The sequence below is a fragment of the Ranitomeya imitator genome, chromosome 10 (assembly GCF_032444005.1).
Source record: "Ranitomeya imitator isolate aRanImi1 chromosome 10, aRanImi1.pri, whole genome shotgun sequence".
Taxonomy (NCBI): Eukaryota; Metazoa; Chordata; class Amphibia; order Anura; family Dendrobatidae; genus Ranitomeya; species Ranitomeya imitator.
Window position 1 is genome coordinate 53,832,781 of NC_091291.1, and position 21,594 is coordinate 53,854,374.

Consider the following 21,594-nt stretch of genomic DNA (forward strand, 5'->3'; position numbering starts at 1 on the left):
TCTCCCGAGATCTTAGTGCGGAGATCTCCATCTGCGCATGTGCCGCCCCTGGCAGCCATTTTCCCGGAGTCCACCACGTAGTAAACCATGTAAGTGTGGGGGCTCTGGTGGTGTGGGGACTCTGCCGACATTTTTGAAAGCCCAAACACCGGCAGCAGTGCACATCCGAACACCCCCTGTGGTCTGCAGCAGCGCTCCACTCTTGCCTCCTCCAGCAGCGACCCTGAGACTCCGCTTCACCACAGCCACAACCCCCGGTAATAAGATGCATGGATTATAAGAAGCACCGTCATTTTATTAAAAAAAGGTTTTTTCCTATTTTTATACTCAAAATTTGGGTTGTGTCTTATAATCCGGTGTGTCTTATAATCCACCAAATAAGGTATCTCCCCTCACATACTGCGCCAGTGACCCCGTCACAATATATACAGTTGAAACCAGAAGTTTACATGCACTATATAAAAAGACACTTATGCATGTTTTTCTCAATATCTGATATCAAATCAGAATAAACCTTTCCCATTTTAGGTCAATTAGGATTACTATAATTATTAATATTTGCCAAATGCAAGAATAATGAGAGAAAGAGAATAGTTTAAGGCATTTTTATTACTTACTGCAAAGTCAAAAGTTTACAAACATTTCATTAGTATTTGGTGCCATTACCCTTAAACTGAACGACTTGGGTCAGGAAAGAAATATATCTTGGTACCTTGTTAGCCAGTGGATAAAAAAATATTTAGAATTGAGAGTCCTCAGTGGTTGATACCTTTTAATGGCTAACTGAAAAGATGGTAACAAATTGCAAGCTTTCGAGACTACACAGGTCTCTTCATCAGGCAAAGACTAAAACAAATAAGGTATCTCCCCTCACATACTGCGCCAGTGACCCCTTTCTTCAGAATTTGTTTTAGTCTTTGCCTGATGAAGAGACCTGTGTAGTCTCGAAAGCTTGCAATTTGTTACCATCTTTTCAGTTAGCCATTAAAAGGTATCAACCACTGAGGACTCTCAATTCTAAATATTTTTCGACTTGGGTCAAACATTTGGGATATCCTTCCAATAGCTTCTAACACTAGTGGGTCAGAATTTGGGCCCATACCTCCTGACAAAACTGGTGTAACTGATCCAGGTTTGTAGGTTGCCTTGCTCGCACCGGCCTTTTCAGCTTTGGCCATAAATTTTCAAAAGAATTAAGATCAGGGCCTTGTGGTGGCCACTCTAGAACATTGATTTTGTTATCTTTAAGTCACTTTGTCACCATTTTGGCAGTATGCTTTGGGTCACTGTCCATTTGGAAGACCAATTTCTGGCCAAGCTTTTGCTTCCTGGCTGATGTCTTACGATGTTGATTCATTATTGCCACATAATCTCCTGAGGCCATTTATTTTGTGAAGTCCTTCCTGCAGCAAAACAACCCCACAAAATGATGCTGCCACCCCCATGTTTCACAGTTGGTATGGTGTTCTTAGGCTTCTCAGCTTCTCTCTTTTTCCTTTAAACGTAAACATGGTAATTTTTCCCCAAAAATGACTTTTTAATTTCAACAGATCACAGGACATGTCTCCTAAAATGAAGGTCTTTGTTTCTGTGTGCATTTGAAAACATTAATCTTGCTTTTTTATGTTTCTTTTGGAGCAATGGCTTCTTCTTGGCAGTGTGGACTTTCAGCCCATGTTGATACAGTACTCGTTTCACTGTGAATATTGGCACAATCTTACCAGCTTCCGACATCATCTTCACAAGGCCTTTTGCTTTTGTCCTTGGGTTGATATGCACGTCAGACCAAAGCACGTTCATCTCTGGGACAGAGTACCCGTCTCTCTCCTGAGCGGTATGATGGCTGAACATTTTCATCTTGTTTTCACTTGCACATAATTGTTTGTACATATGAACAAGGCACCTATCTTGAAATTGTACCCAAGAATGAACTAGACTTGTGCAAGTCCACAATACTATTCCTGATATCTTGGCTGGCAAAGGGAAGACAAAAGAAGCCACTATATGGTATGCACACCATCCAAGATCATATAGTATAAAAGAGGAAACTTTATTGGCAACAAGGTTAAATACAATTAAAAACAATGCAACACTCCACCACATAAACCCACTGCCTGTGTGAAAAATAGCAATACATAGTAATACAAACTAGAACATTAAATGAATGGCAACCAGAGAAAATAGACCTGTGGTGATATGCGGATATACAATGCTAAACTGCACACCAACCAGATGAATGGTACGCAGCACCAGGTCAAAAGAATATAAATCATGCCTTAAATCCAATAACCACAAGGATATGATAGAAATCTGTAGAATCTGTACACAGGGGGATGTCACGGTGGCTGACCCGGTCCGTGGCCCTGGGACGTCCGTATTAAAGGGGAAAGGTCTTTAAGGGGAATGTTCGTGACATCATCTGTGGTATTCGGTCAGGGTGACCGACGCTGCTTTAAGGGGTCCGCTGGGGTGATGTTATGGCAGCTAGATGGTATACCTTCCCACAGGTGAAGTATGTCCCCAGGGCTTCCCGGTGTGTAGATGGTGGATGGTGAAAGGCGCAGAGAATAACGAGGACACAAGGTTGTAGTCTCTTTAACTTTACTGGAGACTTCAGCATCCACAGTCCAGGGCACCAGAACACAGGGCAGGCAGAGTCCAGCCGGTTTGGAGGCAAATCCAGAGTTCTCTTGTCCAGGTGGAAATCAGTAGCCTTCCCTTGCGCTGCAGTGCTGTAGTCCCTTACTGCCTATGGCTTCACATAAGGGTCTCACAGATGTAATGTCTTTCTCTCTGTCCCCCACATATGATAGTACAAACCTTTATGACTGGTGGCTTGAGGCTGTTTATAGGGACTCTAGCATGCCCCGGCCTCCATGGGTTGCCACCGTGCCTCCTGGGTGTAGGACGGACAGGTAACTTGCAATTAGCTGTCCTGCCGGTCTCTGGAGCAAAGCATAATGGTCCTTACTCCCTCGGTGTTCCAGCTATCAGGATTCTGCGCCTCAGAAGGAGGCAGCCTGTGTAGGGCTGGTCCCCTTCTGGTATCCTCTCCTTTGCTTCGACTTCCTTCACGCTTGCTGCAATACAATTCTGCCTTTCAATATCTCCTTCTGGGAGCTGCAGCTCTGAGGGTATGCACAGCTCCTTTAACCCTCTGTCCTCCTCAGACTCTGGTCTGGAACTAACAGAACTCCTCTCTGGAGCTCTGCCAGGAAATGAACTAACTTTTCCTACAGACTACCAGTTATATATATATGTGGGGAGTGACCTAACAAATAGAAGCAGGATCTCCCCCTGGTGGCCTGGGGTGTGAAATGTGTTGCAGGTTTGTGATACCTGGATGCAGTTATCCTTCTTTGCCTCCAAACATAGCATCACTCTCCCTGAGAGGAAAGCAATACCACTGCGACGACCAGGACCCTGGGGCATCGCATTTCCACAAAAATTTAAAATAACCAATAAATTTCATTCAACTTCACAGTTGTGTTCCACTTGTTGATTCTTCACCAAGAAATTACATTTGATATCTTTATGTTTGAAGCATATTATGTGGGAAAAGGTAGAAAAGTTCCAGGTAGCCGAATACTTTCGCAAGGCACTGTATATGTGTGTGTGTATATATCACCAGTAATTATGATTTTATGGCTGTATGAGAAATACTATATGTAATATATATGTATGTATAATATGTAATATATATATATATATATATATATATATATATATATGTAATATATATGTACAGTGGGGCAAAAAAGTATTTAGTCAGTCAGCAATAGTGCAAGTTCCACCACTTAAAAAGATGAGAGGCGTCTGTAATTTACACCATAGGTAGACCTCAACTATGGGAGACTAACTGAGAAAAAAAAAATCCAGAAAATCACATTGTCTGTTTTTTTTTAATTTTATTTGCATATTATGGTGGAAAATAAGTATTTGGTCAGAAACAAACAATCAAGATTTCAGGCTCTCACAGACCTGTAACTTCTTCTTTAAGAGTCTCCTCTTTCCTCCACTCATTACCTGTAGTAATGGCACCTGTTTAAACTTGTTATCAGTATAAAAAGACACCTGTGCACTCCCTCAAACAGTCTGACTCCAAACTCCACTATGGTGAAGACCAAAGAGCTGTCAAAGGACACCAGAAACAAAATTGTAGCCCTGCACCAGGCTGGGAAGACTGAATCTGCAATAGCCAACCAGCTTGGAGTGAAAAGATCAACAGTGGGAGCAATAATTAGAAAATGGAAGACATACAAGACCACTAATAATCTCCCTCGATCTGGGGCTCCACGCAAAATCCCACCCCGTGGGGTCAGAATGATCACAAGAACGGTGAGCAAAAACCCCAGAACCACGCAGGGGGACCTAGTGAATGAACTGTAGAGAGCTGGGACCAATGTAACAAGGCCTACCATAAGTAACACACTACGCCACCATGGACTCAGATCCTGCAGTGCCAGATGTGTCCCACTGCTTAAGCCAGTACATGTCCGGGCCCGTCTGAAGTTTGCTAGAGAGCATTTGGATGATCCAGAGGAGTTTTGGGAGAATGTCCTATGGTCTGATGAAACCAAACTAGAACTGTTTGGTAGAAACACAACTTGTCGTGTTTGGAGGAAAAAGAATACTGAGTTGCATCCATCAAACACCATACCTACTGTAAAGCATGGTGGTGGAAACATCATGCTTTGGGGCTGTTTCTCTGCAAAGGGGTCAGGACAACTGATCTGGGTACATGAAAGAATGAATGGGGCCATGTATCGTGAGATTTTGAGTGCAAACCTCCTTCCAACAGCAAGGGCATTGAAGATGAAACGTGGCTGGGTCTTTCAACATGACAATGATCCAAAGCACACCGCCAGGGCAACGAAGGAGTGGCTTCGTAAGAAGCATTTCAAGGTCCTGGAGTGGCCTAGCCAGTCTCCAGATCTCAACCCTATAGAAAACCTTTGGAGGGAGTTGAAAGTCCGTGTTGCCAAGCGAAAAGCCAAAAACATCACTGCTCTAGAGGAGATCTGCATGGAGGAATGGGCCAACATACCAACAACAGTGTGTGGCAACCTTGTGAAGACTTACAGAAAACGTTTGACCTCTGTCATTGCCAACAAAGGATATATTACAAAGTATTGAGATGAAATTTTGTTTCTGACCAAATACTTATTTTCCACCATAATATGCAAATAAAATGTTAAAAAAACAGACAATGTGATTTTCTGGATTTTTTTTTCTCAGTTTGTCTACCATAGTTGAGGTCTACCTATGATGTAAATGACAGACGCCTCTCATCTTTTTAAGTGGTGGAACTTGCACTATTGCTGACTGACTAAATACTTTTTTGCCCCACTGTATATATAATATGGCTGTATGAGTAATCTATTTATATAATTGCCTTGAAATGTTTTCATTTCCTCTTCTGTCCAGATGTCACCGTATCCCAGAATAGTGATGAAGATCACCGATCGCCATATTGGGACACCCAAGTGATGGGTGTCTCAATATGGAAACTGCTGCTGGTACCAACCTGTTGCGGGGTACCACCAGCGGAACACCGTCGCACCACACAGACATGCTCTATATGCCGTACGCACCACACACACACACTCACACACTTTAATTCACAATCACACACTCACATTCACAGTCACACACTCTCACACACACATTCACACTCACACACTCAAACACTCAAACAGCCTCTTGCGCGGTACCACCAATGGAAAGCCGTCACAAAACACCGCCGCCAAGATCAGCCAAATGATTTACTGACTGCCGCCATCTTTGTACAGGAGGAGTGCATGTGCAGTTTTAATGTGACCGCCACTATCTGTCTGCACAAAGAAGGCGGTGGTCTGTTTTACTGCGCCTGTGCAAATTACTCGCAGGCGCAGTGAATCATTCAGCTGATCCCACTGGCAGATGTGCGACGTGTCTACAGGCAGAGGAAGCCGGTCACAAAGGGGTTTTCCCACTAACAAAAGTTAATTTTAAAAATTGTCTGTGTCTGACCATGTACGGAGCATACCACATCTCCTGGGCAGGGGAGGAAGCAAAAGACAATACTGACATTACAGCCGTGGATCACAGTGGATTCCTTTTGTGAGGTAAAATATTTCACTGACTGACGCTTTGGTGAATTTTTGTATATAGGTTTATGAAAAAATCTGAATGACATGAGTGATGAGTAACTGAGTTTAAGACCGGCGTCACATTACTGTAGAATATGGATGAGTGCTATGCGAGAAAATATCGCATAGCACTCAGAGCAGTGTTAATCTATGGGGCAGCTCACATCACCTATTCCAATTGTATTTACTGTATGTAATCCACATCTTCTATCCTGTAGGCTCCTGCAGTGATTTTACAGAACACAGCAGATGAATTACCGGCTTTTCTTCTATGTAATATACATACATACACACAGCATATATGAGTGTGTCACTGACATCTATATATCTATGTATTCTATGTGTATATATCTATTCTATCTATTCTATTCTAACCTGTCAGTGTGATATTACTGTGCACACGCATGAATTGCCGGCTTTTCTTCTATCTATCTATCTAATTATATATATATATATATATATATATATATATATATATATATATATATATATATATCACAAATCTGAAGAAAATTGCTTACCTGAATCGGCTCCCCGCCGCTCCCACAGACTCTGGTGCGGCCGTCCCCATGGCGCCTCACCTCTCCTGGTGTGCAGCCCTCTGTACCATCCGGGTGCTGCACACGTGGGGTAGCGCCCCGACTGAGACGGAGAATTAAATACGGGCTCAGTGTGGGGTCCAGCGGTCCGTCTCCTCCTGCGCTCCAAGCCTCGCCTAGCTCGGCGCCATTATTGATGCCGTTTTGAAACTGTACCTTAGTACAGAGGGAAACATCCGTGCTCACCTCTGAGGGAGAAGCAGCTCAGCCTCCCAGCCATTCCTGCTGGCAGGTATTCCTGCTGCCCCATACCCAGCACCACAGGCATAAAGCACTGTTGACTGACCTCCCGGGGCTAGTGTTGGTACCCCTTAACACTTCTATAGAACCACACAAACATCTGGTGTTCGCCTAGCAATATCTTCCACATAACTAATAACATAATAAGCGGACTCATCTCTACAGTCCTCAAATTTATTCCCGGGACGTTAATCTTCATCTCCCATTATAAATGGGAAACACAGAGAACCTCTCTAAAATCAGTTTCAGAAGAACCAAAACTGCCTTAATACAGTTCGGTGATACTACGCTGACACCAAGTGGCCTCTAAAAAGAACTGCTTATTTCTGAGAACTATTAGAAGTCTTTTGGCCTGCTTTAGCTTACTCTCTCCTCCAGCTCTTGAATTGTCATTCTCGCTGTCTTGGCAAAACTCAAGTAGCATGATATTCTAATAAGCCTTTTTGCTAGTTAGGGGAAGAACTAGAAGCTTTTCTACGCATTTCCACACAATAGTTAAATCCGGTGTTAAGACACCTAGATCTACCAAAACGAACAATCTAGCCACTCAGTCGGATCTAGACAAATACTTAAAAAAACGCCTTGCAACCCCAAGTGCTGTTAAAACAAACTATCCATCTAACTCAGCACAAGAGGGAGAAATGGATACAGATATGGAGATCAATTCTGATATGGGGTCTTGCTGCAAAGACCAACCGAGGAGACTCGTTCTTTTATTAAGCGAATCTTATCCAAAGCCTTAGAACCCATCGGAAAAGAATTAACAGATATCAAACAAGAAATATCTCAATAGGGTCATAGACTGGAGTCTCTAGAAAATGCACAGCCCACCTATGCAGAGCACTCTAATGATATCCTATCCTGCATTAAAGCCCAAGAGGAACAACTGCAACTTGTCCATTCCACTCTAGAAGACCATGAAAATCAAGAACGCAGGAATAACATTCGGATAAAAGGGCTACCGGAATCTGTTGCCTTTGACGCTCTAAACAAGGCTGCAACTGAGACCTTCCGATCACTCCTCTTGGAGCAAGACCCTAAAGACATCAAAAAGTCAGAAAATTGTAAGAATACATAGGGCGCTTCGCTCTAAGCCTAAACAAGGAGACCTACCTCGAGATGTACTGTGCAGATTCTTGGATTTTCGTACCAAATATCTGATACAAAAACGTGCAGGACATTAAATGTGAAGGTTCACATCTCAAACTATTCCAGGACCTCTCAGCAATCACTCTGAAGAAAAGACAATTGCTTAAACTATTAACCAAAGCTGTTCTCCAAAAAAAAAACTACAATACCGATGGCTATTTTCGTTCAGGATCCAGATTATTAGTGAAGATAAAAGATTGCAAGCCAGATCTTCAGCTGAAATTTGAAAGCTATGCAAAGACCTACATATCTCCCTGGGCCAATGCCCAGGCATTGAGACTTTCCAGGCGGCCTCGATACTACAACCTCTCCCTCTCCCATCCCCTTGGCATCCAGTCTCTACTCCTAAATCACAGAAGACAAGGCATAAAGTCTCAAGATCTACTCCAACCAAAGATCCGGACACTTGAAGAGTACGCCTTTACTTGTGGCAGAAGTAACTCGCTGTGGGGAATAAATCCCCAGATAATTTTTTTAACGGTTTAAATTGAATATTGATCTTTCTTGTGAATTTACTTAAAAAATAACTTTTTCTTGATAACTATTTGTGTGAAACTTCTATGCTGTTTAAAAAGTAATGTTCCAGTTAATCAATATAATGATTAATGAAGGTCAAATTTGCTTTCACTACTAGCTGGCAAAAATTAGCAGTAATTAGCTACTCCCAGCTCATTAGTTTCATTATGTTGCACTTAGTTAAATGTCATTTTGTGCTTTTTCATAATATAATATTTCATCTTTGCAACCCTTCTATTCCTTCTTTTTTCACCCCCACTCTTGCTCCTTCCTCCTTCTCTCCCTTCCATCCGGCACCTTGGGATGACTGCCGTCGATGGATAATACTCTCTGTCACAGTACCCCCGATGGCTGACAACCAGAAGGTATTTCAATTACTCAGTCTTAATACCAATGAGTTCAATTACCCGGCATCCAGAGGCCAAACCCTCTCACATTGTAAGAAAAAAGGTATCGACCTGCTGCTTCTACAAGAAACACACTTCACTGAAAAAAAAATCCCTCTCTTGGGAAAGCATATTACGACAGATGGTTTTATGACACCTCGCCCCAAACAAAATCTAAAGGAGTATCAATAGCCATAGCTAAAGATATTCCATTTCTCTTCCATGATCAGTTGGCAGATAAAGATAGCTATTTTTTATTGCTAAAGGGAATCATGACTGGTGTGGCTGTTACTATTTGTAATATTTATGCGCCAAAAAGAAACAATTAAAATGACTTTTGGTTAAATTAAAGAAAATTAGAGATTTCAGGGAGGGCACGCTCATTTTGGGAGGAGACTTTAATCTAGTTCTCGAACCCTCCATAGATACAACAAAGAAAAAAAGTGCAATCTCCCTGAGAGATTAAGCAAGATTGAAAGATGCTCTCCACTCCCTAAACCTAATAGATCTATGGCACTACATGCACCCGTCTAAACGTGACTACACATTTTTCTCACACCCACATGATTCATACCATCGAATCGATTATCTATTCGCCCCTAAATCTTTGTTACCCAATATCCAACAAACATATAGTTCCCTCTCTTTTCTCTGACCACTCTTATGTAACAGCTGACTTGCTTCTCTCCAAACAATTTTCCTTGTGCAGGTCATGGCAACTGAACGAGTCCCTACTATATAAACCCTCCACGAAATCTCGTATTAATAAGGCTATTCAAACATATTTTGAGCTTAATAACAATGCTGAGACATCTCCCTTAATACTATGGGAGGCCCATAAAACTGTGATTCGGCAAAAATTCATTTCCATTGTGTCCCACTTAAATAGAATAAAGAACAAAGAATTGGACTCTCTTCATAGAGAAATAATATGCTTAGAATCTCAACATAAAAGATCATTACTGCCACAAACTCTCCTAGAGCTTACAGCCAAAAGGCAAACATTAAAAGACGTCCTTAGAGAACAATCTGCTACGTTTTTCGCTTCTTGGAGAAACCGTATATTTCTTCATGGAGATAAGGCCTCCAAATTAATCAAGAAAAGACAGGCACGTACCTTTATACATACCATTAACACTAAAGCTCTAGAACCCAAAACTACTCACAGATAGAAATGGAATTTTTACACTATTACAAATCTCTACACCAATTGCGCCCCAAACGAAGAGGAATATGAAAAAAACTCAAAGAAGGCAGAATATTAAAACCTTCTTAAAAAATCTAAATCTCCCAATCTATTAACAACAACAACTTGCCAGACCATTCACTATTGTGGAGCTCCTGTATGCCCTGTCGAAATGCCCAAAAGGGAAGGCCCCTGGACCAGACGGTTTTAAAGCATACTATTACAGATCCAACTCTGAAGCTCTACTCCCCAATCTCCTCATAATGTGTAATTATCTTCAAAGAGGTGATATAGCTCCATGCCAATTTCTGGAGGCCAGAATCTCGCTGATTTACAAAGAAGGGAAACATCCGGAACAATATGGAAGCTATAGGCCTATTTCATATAAAGCTATATGCGAGAATGATGGCTAAAGGTACCTTCACACTCAGCGACGCTGCAGCGATACCGACAACGATGTCGAGGTCCCCGGGTAACCAGGGTAAACATCGGGTTACTAAGCGCAGGGCCGCGCTTAGTAACCCGATGTTTACCCTGGTTACCAGCGTAAAAGTAAAAAAAACAAACACTACATACTTACCTACCGCTCTCTGTCCCCGGCGCTCTGCTTCTCTGCACTCCTCCTGTACTGGCTGTGAGCACAGCGGCCGGAAAGCAGAGCGGTGACGTCACCGCTCTGCTTTCCGGCTGACTGACGCTCACAGCCAGTGCAGGAGGAGTGCAGAGAAGCAGAGCGCCGGGGACAGACAACGGTAGGTAAGTATGTAGTGTTTGTTTTTTTTACTTTTACGCTGGTAACCAGGGTAAACATCGGGTTACTAAGTGCGGCCCTGCGCTTAGTAACCCGATGTTTACCCTGGTTACCAGTGAAGACATCGCTGGATCGGTGTCACACACGCCGATCCAGCGATGTCTGCAGGGAGTCCAGCGACGAAATAAAGTTCTGGACTTTCCTCAGTGACCAACGATCTCCCAGCAGGGGCCTGATCGTTGGTCGCTGTCACACAGAACGTTTTCCTTAAAGATATCGTTGCTACGTCACAAAAAGCAACGATATCGTTTACGATATCGTTATGTGTGAAGGTACCTTAAAAGAGTTGCTGTTGTGCTGCCTCAGTTAATCTCTTTAAGTCAAACTTGATTTGTGAAAGGGAGAGAGGGGAAAGATAACACATACAAGATTCTACACCTAATGCAATATGCAGAACAACAGAACATTCCGCTAGCTCTAATGAGTATAGATGATAAAAAAAGCATTCGACAGGGTGGATTGGCTCTTTCTACATGACACTCTATTAAAATTTGGCTTTCCTCCATCATCAATATCCGCAATTATGGGAATGTACTCAATGCCCACAGCAAGAATCAGACTCAATGGATCTCTCATGGATTCGTTACAAATTTTTTAACGGAACAAGGCAGGGCTGCCCACTGTCTCCATTACTTTTTATTATGACATTAGAACCGCTGTTACAGGCTATTCAACAATGTTCGAAGTAGAAGGTCTACAAATTCAGGGCACACATTACAAAACAGCGGCGTTCACGGACGACCTCTTGTTAGTAATATTTAAACCCCTGAGAAGCATTTCGGCCATGATGAAAATCTTGGAGAGCTACAGTAAATTTTCTAATTTTAAAATTAGCGAGACCAAATCAGAGATGCTGAACCTGGGCCTGCCTGATAATATTGTACTGTAGGTGTTCTTAAATCTACATTTCCCTTTCCTTGGCAAGAAAAAAGCTTAAAGTACTTAGGTATCCAGTTGAGTGCCTCTGATAAAGATCTCTTCACACTCTATTTTAATCATCTATTAGAATCAACATCCACTTGCCTTCACTCTTGGAAAGATGCTTTTTTATCCTGGATAGGAAGGAAGAATATCCTAAAAAGTTTAATCCTACCAAAATATATCTACATTTTTAACATGCTTCCAATTCAAATTCCCACCTCATTTTTAAGTAAAGTTCATTCTTTAACTACATTTGGCAAAACCACATATGAACTCCAAATACCTTACCTTACCAAAAGATATGGGCAGGATGGGAGCTCCGGATATTGTAAAATACTACCAAGCAGCACATTTAACAAGAACAGTCAATTGGGTTAGAAACTCAGAGGATAAACAATTGTTCAACATTAAAGAAGCAATGTCTCCTCTTCCCCTGCGCTCCATATTACTAGGACACAATAAAAATCCGATTCCAACAGAATACAAACATATACACACACTAGCCTCAATTAAAATCTGGAAAAAACTATGCTGCGCTTTAGCTCCTCCTCTCTCACCATTAACTAAAGTCACTAACCTAAAAGATTCCCTTCATCTTCGGGCCACACATATTCCGATTGAGCAATTATTCGAAGATGTGACTGACCCTTCTCACACTACAAGATTTTTGCAAAATCCCTGGGCTATCGGGCCTTACCTTCCTGCAGCATGAAAAACTTTCCCACCTTTTTTGTCAACGGAACCACCCGATTGACTTCAATAGATCTTTACCCCCTATGAAGTCTTATGCGCCAGGACAAAACCCCCTACCAAAACTCAACAAGTTACCAGTCCTTACTTAAGATAGATATACCTTTGAAGCGGTCATATTTATCCCGTTGGGAAAGAAACATATGTACCTCCTTTTCTGAAGCACAGATCAAATATATTTACAGAAATTCCCTTGGCCCTTATTCAGGAAAACTCGTTCAAAACTATTACCAGATGGTATGTCATGCCTAAACGAATTCACAGATGGCCCCATGCTGCAGCCACTAACTGTTGGAGATGTGGCGCGAACGATGGTAGCTATATACACATCTGGTGGTCCTGTCCGATGCTTTGTCCTTTTTGGAATGAGGTGTCCTCAGTCTTGCATAAGTTACTGGGCAAGCATCAGCTTGAAACCGGAAAATATCTTTCTAAAGCTCCCAATTGGGCCCAATGATAGATATGCTACTAAACTAGCTCAATTCATTATGGCGGCTGGGAAATCATTAATCCCGACAAATTGGAACTCAACTACCATACCCACCACACAACAACTTTATTCCAAAATTGAACAAATATACCATATGGAGGAGTTAGCAGCTAGAGTCAATCATACCTCTGCTAACTTTCATAACATCTGGATGTCCTGGACCCAATTCAGGACACAGACTTCCTTTTACTCTGCAGTATTGCCATACATATTTAATCATTCGAAGGTGATACTGCATCTCCCCCTCTACCTCTTCCTTTCACCCCTTTCCCCTGCACTCTTTTCCCCTACCACTCTTACTTTCATCCTACTCAACCGCTCTCTATCTACTCTGATGTTCACTATATTTTATCAACAAAAATTAAAAGTTTCTGTAAATCCAATGTTTACGGTAATTAAGTTTCTACATGCTAGATATTGGCCGTTCATTTTACCTGTAATGCAATTGAGTTTCTGCATTCTATTACGGTTACTTTTTCTGAAGATGTTTGTTATGAGTTATTCTCTCAATAAAAAGAACATTGAAAGAAAATCGCATTGCAGTCGGATAGCAATCGCACTGCACTCGGATGTAAATCGGATGCAAATCGGATGCTAGGTGTGAAAAAAAATCGAATTGTAGTCACATGACACTCACATTACACTCGTGCGACTCTCGGCAGGGAGACTTGGACCGATTTTCCATATGCTAAGTGTGATGCTGGCCTAAGGGAAAATAAATAAGTCCCTGATTGATAAGAGGATCCATTAGGTGTGGTGCTCTGTATGTGACAGAAGACATTATTCAACTCACTTTGAGCTGACTCAGATCGCTGGGAAATAATCCCTGAATGAGCACGTATGAATGAATCATTACAGACCATTCTGTGAAAGGTGCACAGGTATCCTGGGTGTAGAGTGCAAAGAGGCTGAGGGTCCAGAGTTTCATGTGGAATTTTTGGGCTTTCTGTGACATGCTGAATATAGATACTGAGTGTGTCAAGATGGAGTGCTGACAGACTCCAGTTAGCTCATACACTGTACATAGTTTACTATAGGATGGGCCACTGTGGAATAACTTAGAGAGCTTCCTATTTTTAGCTCAGCGTAGCCTGAGAGCTGAACAGCTCAGGAGGGCCACAGTGCCCTGACAGTCAAGAGGGGCTTAATGCCCAGGACAACACAGAGGCCACATAACATTGCCAAGAAAGAAGCCCAGCCATACAGGTCCAGGGGACCAGACCAGCAGCAGGCCAGAAAAATAGCAGAACAGCAGCAGTGAAAGTGTTTAGTGAGAACTGGAGCTGAAAGGAATAATATGGCAGTACAGACAGGCAAGTCGCTCACCATGTGGCAGCTTATAGCATGGGCAGATGCCCTCAGATCCGGGGCGAAAAGGCAGAGGAAATTTCAGATGAAATGAGTGTGGACAGGTAGGACGCTGAGGAACCATATGATATGGTTCATCCCGGGCACATGCTGTGTGACAGGGAGAAGAGTACAGGGAAAGAGGAAGAAGTGTGCATAATGGAACCTGTTGGTGATGCTGTAATGAATATGGATGTGCTGTGTCCAGAAGCCAGTAAAGTTGTTCAGATAAAAGTTGAAATGGACTGTGTCTCAATTCATGTGAAGCCAATCACAGAAACTTTACAGCAATACAGAGAAGACCCTGACGGCGCAGTGAGAGAAGACACAGGTATGCAGAGTAATGGACACTGTATGAGTATATATGTAATGGGAGGCCAGGGCACTGATATACCGCAATCCTCGGCTATGATTACTGCAATGGCTCTCTCTCACACTTGGTGTAGTCGGCGGGAAGCCACTACTTAGCAATGCGGAAATGTCATGAAGAAAGAAGATGCTGATGATTTAAATGTGACTGATATGTCTGACTGGTCTGACACCGTTTATGTGACAAAGATGGTGGCCATGAAGATGGTAGGGCAGCACGGTGGCTCAGTGGATAGCACTGCAGCCTTGCAGCGCTGGGGTCCTGGGTTCTAATCCCACCTTGGACAACATCTGCAAGGATTTTGTATGTTCTCCCTGTGTTTGCGTGGGTTTCCTCTGGGATCTCCGGTTTCCTCCCACATACCAAAGACATACTCATAGGGAATTTAGAGCCCCATCGAGGACAGTGATGATAATGTGTGCAAATTGTAAAGCACTGTGGAACATGTTAGCGCTATAGAAAAATAAAGATTATTATAAAAATAAAGATTATTATAAAGATGATGGGAAATGGCGCCAAAGAAAACGACGACATGGACAACACCATTCGTGGGCACCAAAAGGTACCATGTTCCATCCTCCGGACCTCTCATGGTGGGCACAGATGAAGAGAGATAGGCCTCGCCCTCCTCCATCGAATTCTGCAAAATTGGTGGAGCGGCTGTGTCACGCTGAGACCCTGACTGGTGGGCGTGAGCTTTGGAGGGTTTGTGGCCCCACTGTGCCACAAACCACACTACCTTGGAAGGGGAGTGACTATGACAGCTACGTGCGTTTTCACTGGAGCCTCTGATGGTGAGGTCAGGCTTGTGCAACAGGCAGCTGCCAGGTGCTACTCCAGGGTGGTGTCTGGCTGTGGCTGCTGATCCCACTTGGAGAACAGGAACACTAGGACAGGTGCGAGCATCAGGCAGGAAAGGCAGAAGAGCACGACTGAAACTCAGACGAGCAGGCTGGCACGGCTGAGACACAGGGCTGGCAGAGACACGACAGAGAACACAGGGCTGGCAGGCAAGCAGAGAACACAGGGCTGGCAGGCATGGCAGAGAACACAGGGCTGGCAGGCACGGCAGAGAACACAGGGCTGGCAGGCATGACAGAGACACAGGGCTGGTTGGTGTGGTGTATGAAGGAACAGGTTGGGACCTGTTCACAGAGGAGATGCAGGTACAGAAACAAGCCAGAAAGAAAGGAGAATGAAGGAACAGGTTGGGAACTGTTCACACAGGAAGAGAAGTGCAAGGCTGCAGATAGGAGCAGCAAGAGATAGCGTAGCAACAAAAGCTAAGCAGAGCAGAACCGCAAGCAATGCGGAGAGGAGCTGCAGCAAGAGATTTCTGCAGCAGAAGCTAAGCAGAGCGAAACCACAAGGAGAGTGGTGAGGAGCTGCAGCAAGAGGTTTCTGCAGCAGCAAAGCAGATCAGAACCACAAGGAATGTGGAGAGGAGCTGCAGCAAGAGATTACTGCAGCAGCAGAAGCTAAGCAGGGTAGAACGGAGCAGAACCGCAGGATTGTGGAGCAGAGGTAAAGTCACAAAGGTACAGAGCAGGCAGAGCCGCAAGAGTGTGAAGCATAAGCAGACTGAGAACACATGGAAAGACTCAACAGGGAAGGAAGCCACAGACAAGGAGAACGAGATAAGACTAAGTTCAGACAAGGAAATGGAACAAGACAAGAAGGCAGAAGGCGGAAAACAAGATCAAGGCAAGGCAAGGAGAAAAGCCTCTAGAGAGGGAGAAACACAGAGCAAGGTTTGCCAAACTCAGAAGCTAAGCACCAATTGAGCTGTTATGATCCGGTGACCTTGGAGCAGCATGAAAACTTTCACTGGAGTAGGTGGTCACTATACTGACCGCAAATCCTGATCTTAACACCGCAACTAGAAGTAGCCGTGGAGTGTACCTAACCAATCCTAGACACCTCGTCACAGCCGGAGGACTAAATACCCCTAAAGATGGAAATAGGAATACTATCTTGCCTCAGAGCAAAACCCCAAAGGATAGACAGCCCCCCACAAATATTGGCAGTGAGTCTGAGAGGAAAAAACATACACAGGCAGAAAAACAGGACTTAGCACAGGAGGCCACTCTAGCTAAAATAGGACAGTATAGGACAGAGTTCTGTGCGGTCGGTATTAAAACCCTTCAAAAATATCCACAGCAGAATATACAAAAACTTTCTCCATCTAACTAAAGACGTAGGAGCGTATGTCTGCAACTCCAGCGAATCCTACATTCAGAGCAGGAATACAATCAAAAACAAGCACACAGCCTGTGTGCCACAGAAAAAGAAACAGACACTTATCTTTGCTGAAATGGCAGCCAAGTAGGAGAAGCCAGACAGAGATCCATCATATCCCAAAAAACATTGACAACTGGCAAGGACTAATGAGTCCTGCAAGCCTAAATACCCCAGTCAGAACTGCAATTAGCAGATACACCTGTCCAAGACTGCAGCCCAGGAACAACTGCATTATCATCTACTACCACCAGAGGGAGCTCAAAAGCAGAATTCACAACATTGAGCTGACACATTGCACAGGCCCAGTCCACTGGGTGGAGCTGCACTAAATACTGGAGGCCTCTTGGTAATTAGTCAGGAACAGATTAGACAGTTTCGCCTGATTCCTATAAGAACCAGAGAGTTCAGGCACCGCCCCCCTATGCACACAGCCAGGAAGCATGCAGAGAGCAGAGGAACAGAATATGGAGCTGGCAAGAAACAGAAATCACTTCATGGCCTGGAGCAGTGGGTAAGACAGTGTGAAAGATGAGAGGCCATGCCGTGATGCCAGCAGAGTTGTTACAGTACCCCTCCTTTAAGGCCTCTCTTCTTCCAGCCTGCCAGAATAACTTGTACAAGGATAGGAGCACACATAGTCAGAACCATCACAACATACCTCTGGTAGAATTAGGTAGATGAGACATTAGAGATCTCAGGTTGCCCTGTCTCGTTGAGTCCAGTATGATCAGCTTCCCACACAGAAGATACAAGGGACAGGACATCTTTCACCTGGTTGACTGAAAGCAGGGACTTGGAATGTTCTGATTTGACCTCAACATAATCCGATTCTTTGGAACTGAAGACACCTTCATTGGATCCAACTTAAGCCCATCATCACAAGAAAATTTAACCTCCTCCTTTAGACTGGTGGAAAGCAGAGATGAGAACACTTCTGTCTTGGGATCTTCACCCAATAACCAGATGGAAGCTGGAGGCATACATACAGGAAACATCTTCAGCCTGGGACCCTGAAAATACTGGACCTCCTTTTCCAGATTAGAGGGTGAGTAAGTCTCTGTCTTAGTATCAAGTAGCCACTTGGAAGCAGAAGGCATACATTCAGGAAGCCCCATCAGCCTGTTACTCTGACAAAACTGGACCATCTCTTCCTCTGAATTGGTGAAGAACAGAGATACAAGAGCTTCTGCTTTTACTTCTTCATCCACCTGCCACATGGAGTCTGAAGGCATCTTTACAGGAAGCATCTTCTGCCCATAGTTCAGAGAAAAACTTTTAAGTGACAGGAATGTTCCCGGAAACTGGTCACTGGTACTGTCACTGGAGGTGTGCGGAGAGGACGCCACTGCTTCCTTTACTTCAGTGAGGTCAGCACACCGTGACTCAATAGCCAGCCGATTATGTGGAGAAGATATCAACACTGTAGATTGACCTTGCAGTTTAGGAACAAGAAACTTCTGAAGACTTGATAATTCCAAACGCACAACCACGCTGGGTCTTCGGACCGGAACGGGCAGCAGAGTATCCGGTTCAGAACGACCGATGGGTAGGCTGGTCAACAAGTGGAAAACAAATTTCTTCGCATATAATACTCCGATTTGGTGCTGTAGTTGTCCCTTCGACACTGGACTGTTCATAAGTGAGACGTGGCATTCACCAAACACCTTCACAGGATTCTGGAGCTGTGGAACAGGAACCACACATAGACTCCATCTGGGTAGCATCTTGAATACATCTGCAAGGCCAAAGCTCCCACAAGGCACCGGAACAGACACAGACTTAAACGGAAGGGAGTTATTCTCACCGAGGGCAGTCTCTCCTACTGACCCAAGGTTCTGAAGCTTTAGATCCTTTGGACAGAGGCCGTCCGGGTGTTCCTCACAACCACAGCAATACAGTAAGCCCTTCTTACGACTGGTCTTAGACTGGTGCTTTGCCAGTCCACTCTTGACAGTCTTTTTGGGTTCTATTTGAGTAGCTGCTTTAATGGGTAAAGGAACTGGAGGGTCACAGACGGTCATGGGTTGACGTGGGGGTTTCTTCACGGGTTTTGCCCGTCTGGAGCACCTCTCGGACCTAGATGGGGAAGACTTCAAAGGAGCAGCAGGACGAGGTATGTCAAAGACTCTACGGAAGGCCACCAGGAAGGCCCCAAGACTCATGACAATAGGATCTTTTGCTTCCCAGAGGGGGCAAATCCATAATAAAGCATCTCCTGCTAGGTAGGACATAATGTAACCCACCTTAAACTGGTCAGAGGGGAAACAAGCTGCATTCTACAGGATTTAGCGTAAGCACTGTTCCAGGAAGCTTTGGCATTCTTCTGGATTCTCATAGAACCTAAGCGGGTCTGCTGGGTCGTGCTCCTCCTCATAGGCCTGAAGCTGCTTGAATAGAGCGTTAGAGAATATAATAGGGTCAGAAGTCTCTTCAATCTGAACCACCCTTGGTGGAACAAATTTTTCAGGTTGCTCATACGGGCAGGAAAAAAGTTCATCATGCTCTGCGAGCGGTAGGACATGGAATACAACGGAGGCCATGGCCTGTGCAAACTGTCACGCTCACGCCCTGACTGGTGGGTGAGAGCTCGGGGGGGGGGTTTGTGGCCCCACTGTGCTACAAACCAGACTACCCTGGAAGGGGCATGACTATGACAGCTGCCTGGGTTTTCACTGGAGCCTCTGATGGTGAGGTCTGTTGTGAATTCTGTGGCAGAGCTCCCTCCTGTGGTCACAAGTGGTACTTCGGCTGATTCTCTCTGTGAGCTTCTGTTGGTGGAGGGAAGTGGTACTGCGGCTTCTGAGTTTCCTCCCTCAGGTGATCTGGTGAGGTCGTTAGGTGCTTCTACTTAACTCCACCTAATGCTTTGATCCTGGCTTCCTGTCAATGTTCCAGTGTTGGACTTGGTTTTCCCTCGATCGTTCCTGTGGCCTGCTGCTCTGCATAGCTAAGTTCTTCTTTGCTATTTGTTTGCTATTTTTTCTGTCCAGCTTGTCTAATTTGTTGCTGGAAGCTCTGGGACGCAAAGGGTGTACCTCCGTGCCGTTAGTTCGGTACGGAGGGTCTTTTTGCCCCCTTTGCGTGGTTTTCTTTAGGGTTTTGTGTAGACCGCAAAGTTGCCTTTTCTATCCTCGCTCTGTTAAGAAAGTCGGGCCTCACTTTGCTGAATCTATTTCATCTCTACGTTTGTCTTTTCATCTTAGCTCACAGTCATTATATGTGGGGGCTGCCTTTTCCTTTGGGGTATTTCTCTGAGGCAAGGTAGGCTTATTTTCTATCTTCAGGCTAATTAGTTTCTCAGGCTGTGCCGAGTTGCATAGGCAGAGTTAGGCGCAATCCACGGCTGCCTCTAGTGTTGTTTGGAGAGGATTAGGGATTGCGGTCTGCAGAGTTTCCACGTCTCAGAGCTCGTTCTATGATTTTGGGTTATTGTCAGATCACTGTATGTGCTCTGACCGCTATGTCCATTGTGGTACTGAATTGCCTTTCATAACAGAGGTCAGGCTTGTGCAGCAGGCAGCTGCCAGGTGTTACTCCAGGATGGTGTCTGGCTGTGGCTGCTGATCCCACTTGGAGAAAAGGAACACTAGGACAGGTGCGGGCTTCAGGCAGGACAGGCAGAAAAGCACGGCTGAAACTCAGACTAGTAGTCTGGCCCGGCTGAGACACAGGGCTGGCAGAGACACGGCAGAGAACACAGGACTGGCAGGCACGGCAGAGAAGACAGGGCTGGCAGGCACGGCAGAGAACACAGGGCTGGAAGGCACGGCAGAGAACACAGGGCGGGCAGGCATGGCAGAGAACACAGGGCTGGCAGGCACGGCAGAGAACACAGGGCTGGCAGGAACGACAGAGACACGGGGCTGGCAGGAACGACAGAGACACAGGGCTGGTTGGTGTGGTGTATGAAGGAACAGGTAGGGACCGATTCACACAGGAGATGCAGGTACGGAAACAAGCAAGAAGGAAAGGAGAATGAAGGAACAGTTTGGAACCTGTTCTGTTATGATCTGGTGGCCTAGGAGCAGCATGAGACGGACTCTGGAGAATGTGGTCCCTGTACTGACCGCAAACCCTGAACCTAGCAGCGCAACTAGAAGTAGCCGTGGGGGGTACCTAACACTCTCTAGACCCCTCGGCACAGCCTAAGATCTAACTACCCCTAAAGATAGAAACAGGAAACCTATCTTGTCTCAGAGAAAATCCCCAAAGGATAGATAAATATTGACTGTGAGAGGAGAGGAAAATAACATACGCAGAAATGAAATCAGATTTTAGCATAGGAGGCTATACTAGCTAAAAAGAAAGAAAAGAACAGAGTACTATGCGGTCAGTATTAAAATGCTAGAAAATATCCACCACAGAAGATACGAATCACCACATCTGACTAAAGACATGGGGGGTATAACTGCATCTCCAGAGAAATAGCCAGGCTGCAAAAAATCCTTCACAGACAA

The 21,594-nt window shown here is 44.4% G+C and overlaps 1 protein-coding gene across 1 annotated transcript in view; it reads right to left on the bottom strand.

The window, feature by feature from the left end:
• The window catches only part of LOC138651036 (sulfotransferase 2B1-like), a 114,839-nt gene that overhangs the window by 12,437 nt on the left and 80,808 nt on the right, over positions 1 to 21,594 (bottom strand). The window lies entirely within an intron of this gene.